Source organism: Coenobita brevimanus, chromosome 80 (assembly GCF_032717465.1).
Source record: "Coenobita brevimanus isolate Jiangsu-jjx chromosome 80, ASM3271746v2, whole genome shotgun sequence".
Taxonomy (NCBI): Eukaryota; Metazoa; Arthropoda; class Malacostraca; order Decapoda; family Coenobitidae; genus Coenobita; species Coenobita brevimanus.
The window spans coordinates 28,198,599-28,218,280 of record NC_137033.1 but is presented as its reverse complement, the minus strand read 5'-3'; the positions used below and the strand labels follow the sequence as shown (position 1 = coordinate 28,218,280).

Sequence of the window (19,682 nt, the reverse complement as noted above, 5' to 3'; positions counted from 1 at the left end):
AGGAGAGTCCTTTCAATGTCAGGAGAGGCAAGAGCTCCCTGAACTTCTTCCAATCACTTCTCACCCTAGCCACAGAGCTAGCTCCAGCCCCACCTCCAGCACACAACATGTCTCCCAGATTACAAAACTCTTCCACACACTGAAGAGATTCACCAGCAAATTCAATCCTATCACACCTGACAATCTCCACCTGCTCTCCCCGACACGCCGTACACATAAAATCGGGATTATCTCGCAGTCTACCTCTGATACCACTACATCTCATGTGCACCCATTTATCACAAACACTGTACAAGATGGAATTACTTCCCACGCCCTTGTGGCAAACTGCACATGGCCACTCTCCCTCGTCTTTGACAGTACTGCCACCAACCCTAGATAGCATCACTTTTGTTTTATTTGCATTTACCCTAAAGCCCTTGTGCCCCATACCATCTCTCCACTTCCTAAATCTTTCCTCCGCCTCTCTTTCGTTCTCTGCAATCAACACCAAATCATCAGCATACATCTCCCACGGGAATCCGTTTCTAAAGTCATGTGAGAGGGCTTCAAGTACCATGACAAACAATATGGGACTCAAAATTGACCCCTGATGCACACCAACATTCACAGAAAACTCATCAATCAAATCTCCATTCACTCTTATCTGGGTGCGAGCACCCACATACATAGCCATAACCATCCTAACCAGCCACTCCTCCAAGCCAAGCTTTCTCATTGCCCACTTCACAACCTCTCTACGGACTCTGTCAAAGGCCTTTTCCAAATCAACAAAAACAAAATACAGATCCCTTCTCCTACCAATATATTTTTCCTGAACAATGAATATGGCATCAGTGGTCCCCTTACCTGGCATAAACCCAAACTGCATCTCATCAATATTCACTCTTTCTCTAATCATACCTTCTAAAACTCTCTCAATTACCTTCATTATCTGATCTAAAAGCTTTATACCGTACCTCTATAATTTCCTCTTTCCAGGGCATCACCCTTCCCTTTATACACATTTACAATTACACACTTCAGTCAATCATCTGGGACAACACACTCATAAATAATCATATTTATCAGGTTAGTGACTAACCTCACCCCTATATCTCCTGAGGCCTTCAACATTTCAGCAGTCAACCCAGACACACCTACTGCCTTCCCCACCTTCATCCTGCCTATTGCCTCACTCACAGCAGCAGCATCAATCAAAGGCCAGGAGCCAAACACTGGATCTGCTGGCTCCAAACCTTCCCTGTCCTAGTCAAACTCCTCATTCAACAACCGGCTGTAATGCTCTCTCCATGCATCTTTAATATCTTCACTGTTCACCACTCTTACAATGACTTTGTAGCTTGTTGTAGTGTGTTTTGTAGACCAGTTATACAGATATTAGACTCGTGGACGAGCGGTTGTTATACGTGAGTAGTTTTGTACGTAGATAATCTTCGTTCCCATTTGTCATGCAATGACAGGAGAGGTAAAGATGAGTATGGGACTATTTTTATTTGTCTTGGAAATATTAACAAAGTCTCTCACACACGAGTGAAGTATAAGTAGAGTCCCGCGAGCTAACCTCCCTGTCTCGCTCTCTCTCTCTCTTCCACCCTCTCGCCCATGTTGCTAGGCTCCTTCTCCCTACTACCTGCCGGTTCTATGGCTAACCTGCTTCTGAGCTCTGCTTCCTAAATTCTGGTGTAGCAGAGGTCGTGTCACGGGTGTTACACTGTTGTTGGAATGTTCTAGAAGCCTGTGTGTGAGTATGTGTGTATGTGTGTGTATGGTCACGAGGCGCTGTCGTGTGCCTATAAAGGATTCATTGAGTTAGAGTGTGTAAGCATGTTTAGCATTGCTCGATTCTCGCAGACACAATACCTCTGACTTGCTGCTTCTATCTGTCTGTCTATCTATCTATCTATCTATTATGATTTGTAATTATAATATAGAGTCCTACCATTGCTCGGTCACGCGCTAGAGGTCCTCCGACAGTAATTATCATTGACATATGCTAATCTGTTAGTACATAATATTGATTATAATATTGTATACATATAATCTTCATGGTAAATTGCAATGATCTAGTAATATTACATTTTAAACAAGTTGTATACATATTTGAATAAATGCAATGGTTGCTGTATGACATTTTGTAAGATGTGTATGTATAACAGACATACGCATATAACTGTGCAATGGTAATACTGCTAGGTTATTACATTACATATTGAGTTATCCCTTTAGTAATGTCTAATATTTCACCTAACTTGTGTGATGAATCTGGTAATACAGAATTGTGGTAACGTTGTATGAATTTATACATAATATTGTGGCAATGCATAATTGTGTTGGCCTTATAATTGTAGTTACATATTGTTAATGAAACTGTTACATAATTGTGTTGACCTTATAATTGTAGTTACATTTTGTTAATGCAACTGTTACATGTTTGTGTTGGCCTTATAATTGTAAAGTTACATAAAAGTGACATCTTGTTAATGCAACTGTTACATAATTGTTACATATTGTTTGTAGTTACATATCGTTTGTAGTTACATAATTGTAATAATTGCAGTCCTGACACCGAATCCGGTCATGCTGCGGTCGATGATGTGCCATGCCACTAGCTTGTGAAGACAACAATTTGCTTTTTGTTTCACTTATAGAAGGAGTTTATGTGATGATGTGCCATGCCACTTGCTTGTGGAGAACACTAATTATCTTTTTGTTTCACTTATAGGAGTTTATGTGATAATGTGCCATGTCACTTGCTTGTTGAGAACACTAATTTTCTTTTTGTTTCACTTATAGCAGGTGTTTATGTGGTATTTTGGCATTTGTAGTAACAGTTACGCTTATTTTCATTTGTTTATGTGATCGTACTGTATTTCTTTTTTTTTTTTGTATGTATTGATTTTCTATAGTTTGTTTTTCCTTGTTTGTCTATGCTTTTTCGGTGTTGTTCGAGGTTGCATAATTGCTGGCTAATTTCCTTGGGACTCTTTTTTAAGGTTTAGTTTATATTGCACAGATATTACTGAAAATGATATTATATAGCCCCATATTTCGTTATTTTATATAAAAAAATATATATACATTATATACAGTATTAACTATATACACTGACTTTTTGTTCACTTGTTCCTATTGTGGGCAATATACTGTATGTGTCAGCACCGTGTGGAAATCTAAGTCTTCACGATCGTGTTGATGTTCATTCTTGCTAATTTGTGTTGGCCATTTTTTTTTTCTTTTCCTGGTTTTCCTTGTAACTTAACTTATCTGTTTCCACTAGGTAGCTTTAATTAATAAATGTTTAATACAGTTCTTTTAATTGCTCACTGAGTAACTATGATGGTATATTTTCTTTATTACTCTGCAGATGTAATAATGTATAGCTGTATGTATGAAACATATTTTATGTAGATATAAATGGTAACACTCGTTGGTATAGTCTCACCAATCTAAAACTAAGGTTTGGGTGGGGTCTGGCGCTGGGTGCAGCCATGCCATACTTCCTAAACGAGCGATGAGTAGATTCTGTTATATATGTAATAGGCATCACAGATACTAGTACAATATAAACGTAAGTATTCTAGCATATCAAAGGAAGGTAAACTTGTAATGCATATGGCTCTTGTACATCAATAAAGAAACGTGGCATACATATTTTATAGTGTTGCTGAAAAAAAAGTAGTTACTTTTACCGACTTTCACGGTAGTTCTAAGCTGGGTAAGTAAGGTAACAATTACGCTTATAATATAATTTGAAGGAATCAGTAGAACATACGCTATTTTCTTAATAGAAATAAATAAGTTAAAACACTCACGAGCGGCAACATCCAGGCCCATACTAGGAATCATAAATTATATGAGAGAGAGAGAATGAAATTTTTAAATTCATTATTTTGGTTATATTTATAACTTAATTTATTTTGTCTTTACTCACACACACACACACTGAAGTGGGTGAAATCATGTCAGGCCAGGTGGCAAAATGTGAGCGGCGAGCTCTAACGGCGTCAGGTCAGCCACTAGCCAATCAGAGTATAGGAAACAAGACAACGCTGTACGCCGGGAAATCCCCGGCTGGACTCCACCCAAACCTTGGTTTTAGATTGGTGAGACTATAGTAAATAACTGCTATAATAAATGAATGAATATATACAGTCTGGAATATTTATTGTTGGTGCAAGTATTTAACCCCTTAAACGCGGCTGTGTACGGCCGATCCCCCCGCTGTGGCGGGGTTGTAGCGGGGTCTGAGTACCTGTGGGAAAATATTTGCCAAAAATCAGAGATTAACCCTAGAACATTAAAATTTTTATGGCATATAGTACTTACATTCAGCTTTCTCCTGAGACACATGTTGAGCCTTCGTGGACTACCAAAGGACTTGTGAAGACTTGCAAAGTTGGGTAACAAAGTCTTCACTTTCACACCTCCAGAAACCCGGTTTTCTTTCTACCACAGCTTCAATCTGTCACAGTACACTTTATACAACAACGTACAGGTTATTTGGAATCCGTATTAGTACAATAAGCACTGAAAATAAGGCTATAATGAACGGAGCGCACGGCCGACATGCAGCGCGGCGGCGATCTTCCCGTCACTGAACACACATTTCCCTTTTCACGGCTAAAAACACGTATACTACATTATTTTCCTTCATAGTACTTCACAAACGTTCGCTTGTGACTATTACGGCCACAAAAATCACTGTCACTGCCAGTATTGTGAATCGGGAATGAGGAAGACCACCGCGGCGCGAGTTTATTCAGCCTTAAGGCAGGCACTTTATTCTCGCTCCGGTCGGCCACTCGCACTTCTTTTCTATCGCTCACTTTCACTCTAGCTGTCCGTTTTTTGCCTTATTCATCAGTGTCACTGTCCATTGTTATAAAAATAATATTTTCTACACAACAAACTGTCACTGTCAGAACATAGAATAGGATCATATGCTTTCAACTTCTTACACTGGAGTGACTGTCACTCGCAATACTTATATTATTACTATGTACAATTATTTACACCAAAAAACACTGTCACTGTCAGTGCTTTTACAAGTACATACACTAATTTACACTCATCAGACTGTCACTGTCAGTACGTAAAAGAAAACTAAACACTAGTATCACTGTCACTCTCAGTATTATTTCCAAGAATCTTACCCTTATTTTCAATATCTAGTCAGGCTGTGGTAGTCAAAGAAACACGGGTAAGCACAGAGGGGAATTTTGCACTCTTTGCACTGCAAGGAAGTGCGCCTAAATGTTCTGTCCTGCCTGAGAGTGTGGCTGCACACATGACACCTCCTCAGTGCTTTTCCCCTCTTGGCAGTGGCAGGCAGTGGCTCCAGGCGGTGTCGCTGAAGGTAGTCCTGACACTGTAGGCGGTCTGGAGGTGTCTGAGGGTGGCGCTTGGGACCTGATGCCAGTACCTGCCCATAACGCTGAAGCAGCTGGTAGACACAAGTCTTAGAAAATCGTCGGAGAGAGTAGTTTGCTGGCTTCCTGTTCTTGATCTTATACAGGATGAAGGCGTTCAGCATGCATATATCAATCAAGTGCAAGAACACCTTCCTGTACCAGCGACAATTCCTCCTCAGGCAGTCTATCTCTCCGATCATCATGTCAGACTTGTCCACCAGCCGCATATTGACGTAGTAGTCAATGACAGCATCAGGCTTCATCACAGGCTCGCCAGTCCTTCTGTCGACCTTCCCTGTGGCCAGCATTTCCCCCTTGTGTACTGTGGTGAGCACATTCACGACTCTCTTATCATGCCACCTGATCGCAAGCATCTTGTCAGTTTTCTTCAGGTGCACGTCTCCCCACTTTGATTTTTCAGCCTCGGGGAAGGCAGGGTAGTGTGCCCTATTGCTCCTGACAGTGCCACAGGATCCGACGCCGTGTTCAGAAAGGTACTTGGCGAGTTTAGGAGCTGTATAGTAATTGTCCGTATACAGGACATGATTCTCGCCAAAGTACTTTTCCAACAGCACTTTCACCACAGAACCAGAGAATCCAAGGGGGTCAGTCTTGTCCAAATTGACATTGCTGGCGGTGTAAATCACGAAGTCTAAGATGAACCCCGTCTTGCAGTTGCACAGCACGAAAAACTTGATTCCAAAGCGGTGCCGTTTGCTTGGAATATACTGCACAAACCGAAGATGGCCCCTGAACAAAACCAAGGACTCGTCAATCACCACTTTCTTGAAAGGGCGCGGGAACCTCGTAAACTTATCCTTGATCAAGTTCAGGATTCCCCTCACTTTCCATAATGGGTCAGTTCGGGAAGGCTCATCATTGTTCGCGAAGTGAAGGTAAGTCATGAGCTGCCTAAAACGATCGCGGCTCATGTATTTATTGAAGATTGGTGTGGGGCAAAGATCGTCTGAACTCCAGTATTCCTCCAGCTTATGTTTCCAATTGCGGGGCATCAATAACATCAACCCAATAAATACAAAGAGTTCCATGATCGTTAGAGGCACCCATGCTGCCATCCGCGACGTGGATGGCGTTGCTGCCTCACCTTCTCCTTCACGAACTGCAGCAGATTGCCCCTCGTACCTGTTCGTCTCGGTACAAATCTGCTCCATTACCTCGTTGTCAAGGAAGGCCAACAGGTAGTCCAAGCATTCACCATCCTCTTGGACAGGGAAGTCAGCCTGAACTCCACACCCACTGTCATCAAAGGGCAGATCTTCCGGCACAAAATCTGAGCCCTCTGACCACACGAAGGCATCAAGAGTGCCCTGCCTAGGCTGGGAGGTGATGGGGGCGGCGGGGGGTGAGGCAGGTCGTGTGGGAGTGGGTGAGGCAGGTCGTGTGGGAGTGGGTGAGGCAGGCGGTGAGACAGTGCGTGAGGCAGAGGCTGTCCTAGGTCGTGTTGGTGTAGTGGTGGTGGTGGTGGTGGGGAGATTATCAGAGGGTTCAAGGTCACTCGCGGTGGTGTGACTGGCGAGTTGCCTAGGGCGAGTTGCCTAGTGCGAGTAACCTTATGAGCTAGCCTTACACTAGGGGACAAAGTTCTAGCCCTACTACCACGAACACTGGGCCTACGGAAACCTCTACTACGTAAAGTAGACTGTCTACTTCCCTTCCGAGGTGGTGAAGGCGACTCTGAAGACTCAGGAGACAGGGCAGCTGAAGAGGAGGACGAGAGAATGGGGCTGGGAGTGCGTGGCGGGCTGGCGGTGGCGTGACGTGGCGTAGGGGACAATGGCTGTGCACTGGGGTCACCACTCCTTTTCCTCTTGGCCCCCTTTCCATATTCTAAGCCTCTTTTCACAGGAGCCTTGCCTGTTGAGGTGCTTGGCACAGAAACAGTCACTTCTGGCACCTCAGACTCAGCACTCGATTGCGTGTCCGACTCTGCCAGGCTTGACAAAACACCGACGTCACTCCCATAATCCATCGACGCTTTCAATAATTCACTGGCTATTGCAGAGTCACTCAGTCCCTTAGCAGTTCCTGGTAAGGTTTTGAATGGGGTGGAGGTCACAAAACCCTTTTTCGGAGGGCTGGAAGGCACAGACTCGGAAGAGCTTGAATTCGACATGGTGTCACCTTGGAAGATTCGTGTGGACTGACGCTAAACAGGGGCAAACCGCGCGAAAAAATCCTAGTGTGACAACTGGGGAAACAAGTGTTTCCAAATAGCATAAAGTGCTTGCGAGAGGAAGGCGCAGATTGACACGTATGAGCCATCCGCGCGCTGCCATATCGCATGACGAGGGAGGGCCGCGCATCGGTGCGTGGGTGGGTAAAAAAAATGAAACTTGGCAACAACCGAGGTCAGTAGTACAAAGGTCAAGTGTGCTAAACATAGCTCAAGGGTGGCAGTACTGATAGACAATACCAGCTGGAGCCTGCTTGTCCGCGGTTATTCAAAATTTACTCAAATCGCAAACGCGATGATCCGCCGTTATGTCCTTTGGGCCGACCGTCGCAAAAGCGACGATCCGCGTTTAAGGGGTTAATGATTGAATTATGAAGACAATTGAAGTAGGTATATGTATTTAAGTTGTAATTATACAGCACGTTTTATGTGTTTTGCGCAGAAGTTTTTTGTCTATCACTGTGTATTATATAAATGAAGTATATGTAACTCACTAATTTTTACCGTGGTGGGAATGGTGTGAGTGGTGTTGCACGTGGTGATACCGTTGTTCTTCACGGGTTTATTGACATGTTGTGGGGTGTCAGACACACGTTGATAGGCGTGGCGTCCTGTCAGCAAACACGTATGGTGACGTCGACTTCCCACACTGGTAGCTGTGGTGAGTAAATGAGTAGCGATGAGTAACTTCAGTGAAGATGAGTGAGTAAGATGAGTTGTGAATATGGACTTGGTATCTGCTTCGTCGTCTTGACCTTCTCGCACTCCTGTGTCAGCAGTGGAGGTTGGGGGGAGGTAGCAGAGAGAGGAGGGTGAGGTCTGGTGGTTGTGAGTTGTGAGTCGTGTCTCATTCTTCGTTTGTTTGTTTTGATTTTCTTTCTCGATGTATTCTTGGTCCTTTTCTTTTGTGATTTACTCGTTGTGGGATGAAGACGGCCGCTACTTGTGGGTGCATGTAGAAGATTATACAGACGACTCGTAGAGTTGTTACTTGTAGTTGATTGTAGATGGTTGTAGTTCGTTGGTTCGTCATAGAAATTGCAAGATTGTTTGTATCAGTACATTGTTAAACTACTGGCAAGGCATCCTGTGACATCTTCACCTCTAAATCAGCGTGATGATCGGGGAGACGGAGGGGGGGTTGGAGAGAATACTGTCAGGAGCTGGTTGTGAGTTGTTGGTTGTAAGAGGTATTTTTTGTTTTCAATCCTGATAATGCAGAATCACCTGTACACTCGTAGACTCGTAGGCTTGTAGACTCATAGGCTTGTAGGCTCATAGACTTGTACACTCGTAGGCTTGTAGACTCATAGGCTTGTAGGCTTGTAGACTCATAGGCTTGTAGACTCGTAGGCTTGTAGCCTGTATTTTGTAGGAATTCACTGTAGATTAGTAGACGAGGTTCGTACGTTCACTGCCGCCATATCTTACAATAACTTTGTAGCTTGTAGTAGTGTGTTTTGTAGACCAGTTATACAGATATTAGACTCGTGGACGAGCGGTTGTTATACGTGAGTAGTTTTGTAAGTAGATAATCTTCGTTCCCATTTGTCATGCAATGACAGGAGAGGTAAAGATGAGTATGGGACTTTTTTTATTTGTCTTGGAAATATTAACAAAGTCTCTCACACACGAGTGAAGTATAAGTAAAGTCCCGCGAGCTAACCTCCCTGTCTCGCTCTCTCTCTCTCTTCCACCCTCTCCCCCATGTTGCAAGGCTCCTTCTCCCTACTACCTGCCAGTTCTATGGCTAATCTCCTTCTGAGCTCTGCTTCCTAAATTCTGGTGTAGCAGGGGTCGTGTCACGTGTGTTACACAGTTGTTGAAATGTTCTAGAAGCCTGTGTGTGAGTATGTGTATGTGGTCACAAGGTGCTGTCGTGTGCCTATAAAGCATTCCTTGAGTTAGAGTGTGTAAGCATGTTTAGCACTGCTCGATTCTCGCAGTCACAATACCTCTGACTTGCTGCTTCTATCTGTCTGTCTATCTATCTATCTATTATGATTTGTAATTACAATACAGGTGTTTGCTGTGAGACAGGTGTGTGAAAAGTATTTAGAGAAAGGCATGGATGTGTTTTGGGCATTCATGGATTTACAGAAAGCGTATGACAGAATTGATAGGGAAGCTTTGTGGACTGTTTTAAGATTGTATGGACTTGATGGTAGGTTAGTAAAAGGGGTGAAAAGTTTTTATCTAAATAGTAGAGCATGTGTAAGAGTGGGAAATGCTGTGAGTGATTGGTTTCCCGTGAGAGTGGGGCTGCGACAGGGATGTGTGATGTCGCCTTGGTTGTTTAATATTTATATAGATGGTGTTGTAAGAGAGGTGAATGCAAGTGTTTTAGGTGGAGGTCCGAGTCTGGTGAATGTCGATGGTGGAGAGTGGAATCTTAAGCAGCTGCTGTTTGCAGATGATACTGCACTGGTGGCTGATTCAGAGGAGAGATTGAGACAGTTGGTAGAGGAGTTTGGAAGGGTGTGAAAGGAGGAAATTGAAAGTAAATGAGAATAAGAGTAAAGTGATGAAGTGTACGAGGTTGGTAGATGGTAGGGGGATGAATATAGTTTTGAATGGCGAGTTGCTCGAGGAGGTGGAGTGTTTTAAATATTTAGGGTCGCATGTTGCTATGAATGGAAGAATAGATGCAGAAGTGAAGTTTAGAATAAATGAAGTAGGAAAGGTGCTGGGAGGAATGAAAAAAGGGTTTAGATGTCGTTCGCTTAGAATGGATGTAAAGAGAAGGCTGTATGAGGGTGTTGTGGTACCAACTGCGTTATATAGGGCTGAAACATGGAATATGGGTGTAGCAGAGAGGAAAAGTTTGAATGTAATGGAGATGAGGTGTCTGAGGAGTATGTGTGGAGTGACGCGTATGAATCGAGTGCGAAATGATGAAGTGCGAAGGAGAACTGGAGTTGTTCGGGAGATGGCTGGTAGAGTTGAGCAGAGGGTGCTGCGATGATTTGGGCATATGGAGAGAATGGATAATGAGCGATTGGTGAAAAAGATAACTATATCTGATGTGAGAGGTGTAAGGCTGAGAGGGAGACCACGAATAGGATGGATGGACAGTGTGAAGAGAGCGCTGGATGCGAGAGGGATGTCTGTTGAGCAAGGAAGAGTGGCTGTGCGTGACAGAAATAAATGGAAAGAAATTGTGAATGAATAAATGATGACGCAGCCCTGAGGGGATATTCTCCCGCATTTGGTCTGATTAGCTAGTCAGGTCAGGTGCGAGTAAGGGGATGGGTCTATTATGATGTGGCAGGGGTAAACCAGCTCTGCTGTCGGGTCCTGCTGCGGATGTCACTGATTGCACTGTGCATTTGACCCTTGTGTGGTGTGGTGCGGTGAGGATCTGTCCCTTCTCCCCTTTGGGGCTAAGATGTGAATGATTGTGTTTGAATGGATGAGTAAATGGGGAGTGTGTCGTCCTGTCTCGGCTACCTCCCTTTCCATGGGGGAAGCAGCCTAGGTATATAGATAGATAGATAGAATTACAATATGGAGTCCTAACACCACTACCCTTTCTCCATCATCCTTCACACACTGCTCACCTATATTATCCCGATTATTCCTCTTCATCTGATTTGCCACCTTAAATATCATATTTTTCCTTTCCCCATGATTTAGGTTATCAAGTAAAAGTCTGTGACTGAGACTTCGCCCTCTATACCTCTCTTCTAGCCCTACGCTTGGCAGCCAAGTATTCCTCCTTGCTACCACCCTGCTTCCATTCCTGGAAGAGCCGTCTTTTCTCCTTTGCTGCAACTTCTACACCCTCATCCCACCACCAAGTTACTTTATGTCTTGGTGGTCCTCTTGTCCAACCGCATGTTACATCAGTAACTCTCAAGATTGTTCTTGTAGGCTCTGTTCTGTTCATTAATGCCTCTGTCTACACCTCCCTATTCTGCCACCACTCTCCTCATCACGCTATAGACGGCATCCCTTACTACTTGGTTTCTCAGCTTCTATATTTTCCTCCTAGGTACATAAATCCTCTTTTTCATCACTCGCTCTTTAAGCACCATATCACAAATCAATAGTTTGTGCTGCTGCACACACTCCTCACTTCCTAGAACTTTAACATCCCTCACTAACCTCCTATCAGCCCTCCTAACCAAAAAATAATCTATCTGGCTGCTATTTCCCCCAGACTCATACGTAATTAACCTACTCTCTCTTTTCCTAAAATATGTGTTGCACACAATCATGTCCGTTGCCTCCCCAAACTCAAGTATCCTTTCCCCTTCCACATTCCTTATACCATACACACATCCCCCAAGTAATCCTTCATAACCTTGTGCTGTTTCACCTACATGACCATTTAAGTCCCCTCCCAAAACCACTATCTCATCATCCCGCATACCACCTACTACACGTATTAAATCATCCCAAAATCTATCTTTCTCTGCTTCATCCAATCCTGCCTGTGGAGCATATGCCGATATAATTGCAGCTATCTTTCTACCGAATAGAATTTTCACTACCAATATCCTATCGCTTACCCTCATAACATTCACACATACTCCACCCATTTTTCCGCAACCATCACACCAACACCCCCATTTCCATCCATCCCCTCCTGCCAAACCAACTTATAGTAACAGTCCTTCCCAGCAATCTTTCTGGCTGATCCACCCCTGTGCCAGACTTCCTGCAAACTCGCCACATCCACATACCTCCTACTAAATGCCTCAACGAGTTCCCCCGCTCTTCTCCTCAAACTTCCCACATTCCATGAACCCACCTTCATCCCCCTGGGTGATTTACTGTCCTCAGGCTTGCTTTGAAACTTATTCCTGTGTTTTGTCATACTCAGTATTAATAAAGGGGGATAGACTCACCACAGGCCCCACTCACTGCACAGCCCCAGGTCCAGGCAATGGATCTGGGACCTCTAGCCCACCAGCTTACCAGTGGCTGTGATAGTGGCCCCGGGGCACCCTGCCAGGACAGCTGCAGGGACACCCTCCAAGCGCGCCTTGGCACTGCAACCATCCTGCCATTATACACCCACTAACAGGGCAGCCTCCTGGGGCGCTACTCCCAGGTTTGGGCCCCTCTCTATTGGGTGGAAGCGGCAGCCTGGGAACCGCAATGCCCTGTATCCTTTTGCACAGGCTCGAGCCCCATCTTGCCCTGGACCCATGATCTATGCCGGCGGAACCCCCGTCACGCCTCCCCCCAGAAGTCTGCCACTAGGAAGCGGGGGCAAAGTTTTCTGGCCGCATGCCCTTGCTGGCGCCTACCCCTGTAACGTAGTGAGATACGTTGTGTGAAATGTAAAGTGCATGTGGTGTGGTGCATAAGATAGAGGAAATGTTTGGGAAAGTATGCTGGTCTACTCTGCATGTTACTGTCACACTGAAAAGGTCAGCAAAGGGGGATGGTTAGATAGCTAATGAAACAGGAGCTCCAGCTCTCCCTATCATCAGCATTCCCATTCCCCTTGGGAATACCACCCTGTTCGGCCCATGTTACAATTAGCTGTTTCAACATTTATAAATCTCTACCCTTTCGTTGTTCGACATGGATATCCTCACCAATTTGACAATTAAACTGCACGCCTCCAGACAGACCAGCTGAGCTGCCTGTCTCCTGCACTTTGCCCTGCTGATTAGCCGCCTCTTTATTCGTCTGCATTTATTTTTGGCCTTGTGAAATACTGCAGCACCACTATGACTCCACCCAAGACCCCTTCTGTTACCCCTGTCAAGCGCAGTCATGTGCTCACCAACCTGAAAGAGCATTTCACCATCGCATGCTCGGGTGACGATCAGGTTTGCTAGATCTGAACTCTGCCACATCATCAAACTCCTCAATTTTCATTATCAAATCCTTAAAGCAAACATTTAATCCTCACTAATTATATATACACATGGAAATAATCATTCTCCTCATAATTAGCAGCATGTTGATTATTTTCACACTATGTAGGCAAGCACATTAATCAAAGACAGCTACAATCCGCAATCTCCATCTTCTGTATCTTCATACACGTGAAAAATCCATTTGGTAATGGATCATGCTGATTCATTTACCAAATGAATTTTTCATTACCAAACTGCCCCACACTGGTAATGAAAAATACCAAATGGCAACCCTGGTGACAAGAGCCAATGATAACAAACGCTCTTAACACACGATACTGTTTTGGCGCCAGTTTTACGGAATGCACATCTTGCACTAGGTTAGGTAGGTTAAAATCATTGGGGGGTCCTGGAGCCGAACCCCCCCCCCCCAGTTAGGTTTCAGTGCTTCCAGTTAGGCTTCCACTGTTATTTAGGTTTAAAATTTAATACATTTGAGTTTGCTTGGTGTGGTGACGTCATGTCCAGTCGGTGGGTTTGGCAATAAACACTCTATCGAAGGTGTTCAGGTAGTTTTCTTTAATATCGCTAAATAGGTATACTTTGTTTGTTTTCCAATATTTTTTTGATAAAAAATCCAATGTCAATCATCTCAGATGCATGTAGTACTAAAATAATTTTCCTTGAGAATGTATGTCTATAAGTAGACAGCTTAACCCCTTAAACGCGGCCGTGAACAGTCGACCCCCCCCCGAGTGGCGGGGTTGTATCGCGGTCTGAGTACCTGTAGGAAAATATTAGCCAAAAATCAGAGATTAACCCTAGAACATTATACTTGGTATGGCAGATAGTACTTACATTCAGCTTTCTCCAGAGACAGGTGTTGAGCCTTCGTGGCCTACCCAAGGACTTGTGGAGACTTGCAAAGTTGAGTAACCAAATCTTCACTTTCACACCTCCAGCAACCCGGTTTCCTCTCTACCACAGCCTCATTCTGTCACAGTAAACTTTATACTACAACGTAAAGGTAGTTTGGAATCTGTATTTGTACAATAAGCACTGAAAATAAGGCTAAAATCAACGAAGCGTACGGCCGACATGCACCGTGGTGGCGGTCTTCCCGTCACTCAACAAACATTTCCATTTTCACAGCTAAAAACATGTATACTACATTATTTTCAATCATATTACTTCCCAAAAGATCACCACGGCGCGCTTTTTATTCTGCCTTACGCCCGCCACTTTATTCTCGTTCCTGTTGGCCGCTTGCACTGACTGGGAAGAGCTAGAACTCTCCATAATGTCACTTTGAAAGCCTGCAGTAAACTGACGCTAAACAGGGGCAAACCGTGAGAAAAAAAGCTAGTGTTACAACTGGGGAAACAAGCGTTTCCTATTAGCATAAACTGCTTGTGAGAGGAGAGCGCAGATTTACAGTTCTGAGCGCTCAGAGCGCTGCCATGTATCACAGCCAGGCTGGCCGGGCCGTGGTGGTGGTGGGGGGGGATGGGGGAAAAAACGCGATACTTGGCAACAACTGAGGTCAGTAGTACAAAGGTAAAGTATGCTAGTTGTAGCTAAAGGGTGGTGGTACTGATAGACAATACCAGCTGGAGCCTGCTTGCCCGCGGTTATTCAAAATTTACTAGAATCGCAAATGCGACGATCCGCGTTTAAGGGGTTAAATCCCCGTGTTACTTTCGTTCACATATAACAGTAATTTCTCCATCTTTATTGAATATTTTTTGAGTGATGAAGGTGGCCAGGAACCTAACCTCCCTATATCTTAACAATCTTACTGGGAAAATTTGTTCGTAATTCGACCAATTCCTTATTCAACCACTTTTTATGGAATGCATCCCTGTCAAATTGTGGTGGTTAGGTGTTCAGACCACAACCCACAAGCTGACTGAACAAGCCCATCTGGCTCCTCACCAAATGGTCAGAGTCCCCCTGCTGGCCAGATTAATGTGAACATACTGGTCTCACGCGAGTAACACACAGCCTAACCCACCAGTTGAGAAAAAGCGTCCATCTGTCTCCTCACCGAATAGTCAAAGTCATCCAACAGCTCTCGCTGGTCCCCTCCCATGCTCACCGCTGCCAGGCTTATGTCCCTCCCCATCCATTAGTAATCCCCCGCTCTAGCACTGTTTGCCTGGCCTCCCACCCTCCTGGCATTGCCACCAGTGTGTTTTTTAGTTTGGGACGATTTGTTTGAATGCTACTGGTCGTATCAAAATTCCTAAAACACCACAAAAAAGTTCATGAAACTCTGCATCTAGACATATGACTAGCTCTTGCATGGTGCACGCAAAATCTTGTGCTAAGATGTTGGTAAGTTATTTGAAGGTATTTTTTACTCGAACAAATTTATTCTAATTACATTTCTGTACTTTTACTCATCACTTTTTTTTTAATTAGCCTGTTACAGTATAAACACCAGTGAAGATGATGGTATGCAAATAATACCAATATAATCAATTGCCAGAGGCATATTAGGCTGTGGGAAAGTTTTTCTTTGTGCCGCGGACGCAGCCTTCACTCTCTTGTTGCCTCAGAAACTTTTTGAAAACTTAAGATTCCCAAGAGGGTTAAAAATACTTATTGCAACCGCCACCTTCATTGATTCTTTTTCTTTTTTTGTGGACTTTTGTTGTTTATGCATTGCTTTCTTAGTGTCTAGGATTATATTGTATATTGCCATGAATGTACTGCCTAAGTACAGCTGAAAGACTGGAGAACACTGCCAAAATTAGGAGGAGTACTGTACATATTGGTTGGGTATAGGCAGGGTATGGATAAAGTAGAGGATATTGCTCCATATCTAGATTTTGCTGGTATCTGGATATGCCTCTGGCTCTCTCTCTCTCTCTCTCTCTCTCTCTCTTTTAACCCATCCCGTCCGGGAGGCATGTATACAAGACGACCTGAGGACATCCAGGTGGCATGTATACATGATCTACTGTTTTGTAGTATTATTGTTATTGTATTATTATTATGATCATTGCATTATATATTATATTATATTATAATTTTATATTATAGGTTTAGCTGAGAAATTATGGTTTAAATAATGGTGATTTTTTTGGAAAAACACCTGCTGGTGGTTTGGATGGTGAAAACCCACAGACGTGATGGTATAGGACTACATAATAGATAGATAGATAAATAGATAGATAGAGAGACAGATAGAAGCAGGAAGTCAAATGATGAGAAGGTGTTGTGTCTGCGAGAATCGAGCAGCGCTAAACATGCTTACACGGAGGAAAGCTGACGACAGCGGCCAGTAAGGAGATGATGCAGTTAGCTGTCAGCAGTCCTCTCGTGAGAAAGATCCGGTTGCCATGAGGAACATGTGTGACACACCCCTTCTACACCAGATTTTAGGAAAGAGAGTTTAGAAGGAGACAAGCGACCCTAGAGATTTATACTTATACTCTTATACCTGTTTAATATTTCCAAGACAAATAAAAATAGTCCCATACTATTCTTTACCTCTCCCGTCACTACATGACATCTGGTGGGGAAACTACTACAAGATATAAAAGCCGCTCGACCACAAGTCTAAAATATACTTCTCTAAAAGTAACTACAAAGTCTTTATGACAATGGGTTAATGTATCCGACTCCGGGCAAAGGCTTCAGGGCCTATTCCCAAGTCCCAGTAATCATCCTTGGGGCCCAGTAGTCCTCCTACATCTCCCCATGTCACCACTTTGGCGCTAAAATCCACCATCCATATTGAATACATGCTAGGGCTGTCTCATACAGGACTGGTTTACTGGTTTTAGCAGAGATACTTTTATGACATGTTTGCGGGTCATCTGGTAGATCAGAAAAGTCTGCTTTTTAAGAAATTCAAATCCTTAAACTGTTCCCTGCCCCAGCTGGGATTCAAACCTGGGTCCATTAGGACTGCAGGCCACCTCTCTACCGATTCTTCCACTGCCTCCCCCATAATCAAGGTATTACTCATAATCAACATCTAATCCTGTGCTGCCCCATGAGGAGTGTAGGAGCCCGGGGATGGGCAAGTTGGTCTTGACATTTATGATAAGAGTGACCAGCTTCACTCATCTCTGAGTGGCATTACATGAGCAAGGAACCCCAACCACCCTGTGGATAGAGACGAGTTGCATATACCACGCTTTAACGATGCCATTCACCTCCAAACTTCAATGTAAGAAATGGCTGGCACAAATTTATCATTGTCACATATACTTTGCGTAATTACTAGTTAATAAAAGCATATTTTCTATTCTGTGTTACCCTTAGGTACCAAACTATTTACAGCAAAAGCTCGATTAACCGGAATGCATGGGGATTCTTCCATTCCGGATATGGAATTTTCTGGATAATTGAATATTACTCTTAGAAATTTTCTGGGAGGTCAAATAAATGAAATAGTACCAAACTTGGGACTTTATCTCATAAAGTACATTATTCAGTATTAGATACAGTACAGGTACACTGATGCTCACTAATATCTGCCCAGGGGTGCCCCCTTCCTATCTCAGAATACCCAGGGAAGAGGGGAGGGGGGGATGAAACAAGCTCCACCCACCAATGGGGCTGGAGCTAGCTCTGTGGCTAGGGTGAGAAGTAGCTGGAAGAAGTTCAGGGAGCTCTTGCCTCTCCTGACATTGAAAGGACTCTCCTTATGTGCTAAGGGGTCTTTGTATGCAGCATGTGTTAGGAGTGTAATGCTGTATGGTAGTGAGACCTGGGCAGTGAAGGAGGAAGATATTCGCCGGCTCAGACGTAAAGAAATGACAATGATTAGGTGGATGTGCAGTGTGTCCCTGCGTCCAAGGCCTGGAGGGGCTGGGTTTACGATGGAAGAGTTGAGAAGTAGGATGGGACTGGAGTGTATTGGTGTTGTGATGACGAGAAGTAGATTGAGATGGTTTGGACATGTGGAGAGGATGGGGGATGATAACTGGGTGGGGAAGGTGAGAAGTGTTAATATTGGGGGTGGGGTTACGAGGGGTAGACCGAGAAAGACATGGGATGAGGTCATTAAGTGTGACCTCAGGGTTAAGGGACTGAAGAGGGAGGCTGCAATGGATCGTGCAGCGTGGAGAGAAGCCGTTAGGTGGCCAAGGCCGACACATGCAAGCATGTTGGAGCCTTTAAAAAACGAAAACAAAAACTACCCCAGCTCCCGACCATCCTCCATACCCCTACCCAACTCCCCACCCCACCCGTCATTCTTAACTAGTAGTTACACATCAAGCTGATTTCATGCTTAACACTCTTGGTCCCACTACTAATACAAACAAAGAACATTAGGATATGTTAAAAGAATATAATTACAGTAAAACCTCGATATAATGGACTTCAATAAACCGGAATTCGCTTTTATCGGACTCGAGGAGCTACCGGACTAACTTCCTATATATCGGAAAAAGTCTGATATGGCCAGAAGCAGTCCGGACTGCCTGACCACTTCAGTTATGTTCACCACAATAAGGTAAATAAAAGACATGTTCATCAGTGTACAGTACAATATTATTATATATATTATACCATTTGATTAATGTAGTGAAGTTACAACACATTACAGTACCTCAATGATAGTCAAAACAGTTAAAAAACCGTTCCTGCGATCCGGACTAATGTCTGATATATCGGAAAAAGTCCGGATTAGCAGGGGGAAGTCCAGATGTCGCTTTTATCGGAATTTCGCATTTTTCAGAATGGTTTGGGCCCCAATTAGTCCGTTATAGTGAGGTCTTACTGTACCTATATCAACATGTTGTAGCAAGAAATTACTGCATTATGACGTTGACAGTAAAACAAAAACGTTAACAACGGCCACCTCAGGCCTCCAGTGTTGGGTGCACTGCTTTGCAAACACACACACACACACACACACACACACACACACACACACAAACACACACACTGAAAAACACAGACATAAACACGCAGGCACAGACACGGACGCATGCAAACACCCAACGCATGAGGCCTGGGATGGCCGTTGTTAACATTTTTGTTTTATTGTCAACGTTATAATGCATTAATTTCTTGCTGCAGCATGTTCATAGTCATATTATATACTTTTTACATATCCTAGTGTTTTATATTTGTGTATTAGTAATGTGACTATCAGTGTAAAGTATGAGGTTAGCTTGAGATGTAACTGCCAGTTAAGAATGACGAGTGGGGGGCTGGGACGGGTAGGGGGATGAGGGAGGGGACTGAACACAAACCTGCAAACATTACCAAAAATTATTTAAAGAAAGA

The 19,682-nt window shown here is 43.8% G+C and overlaps 1 protein-coding gene across 1 annotated transcript in view; it reads right to left on the bottom strand.

Annotated features, from left to right (window-relative positions):
- The window catches only part of LOC145409375 (dolichyl-diphosphooligosaccharide--protein glycosyltransferase subunit 1), a 332,958-nt gene that overhangs the window by 150,947 nt on the left and 162,329 nt on the right, over positions 1 to 19,682 (bottom strand). The gene's annotated exons all lie outside the window — the stretch shown is intronic.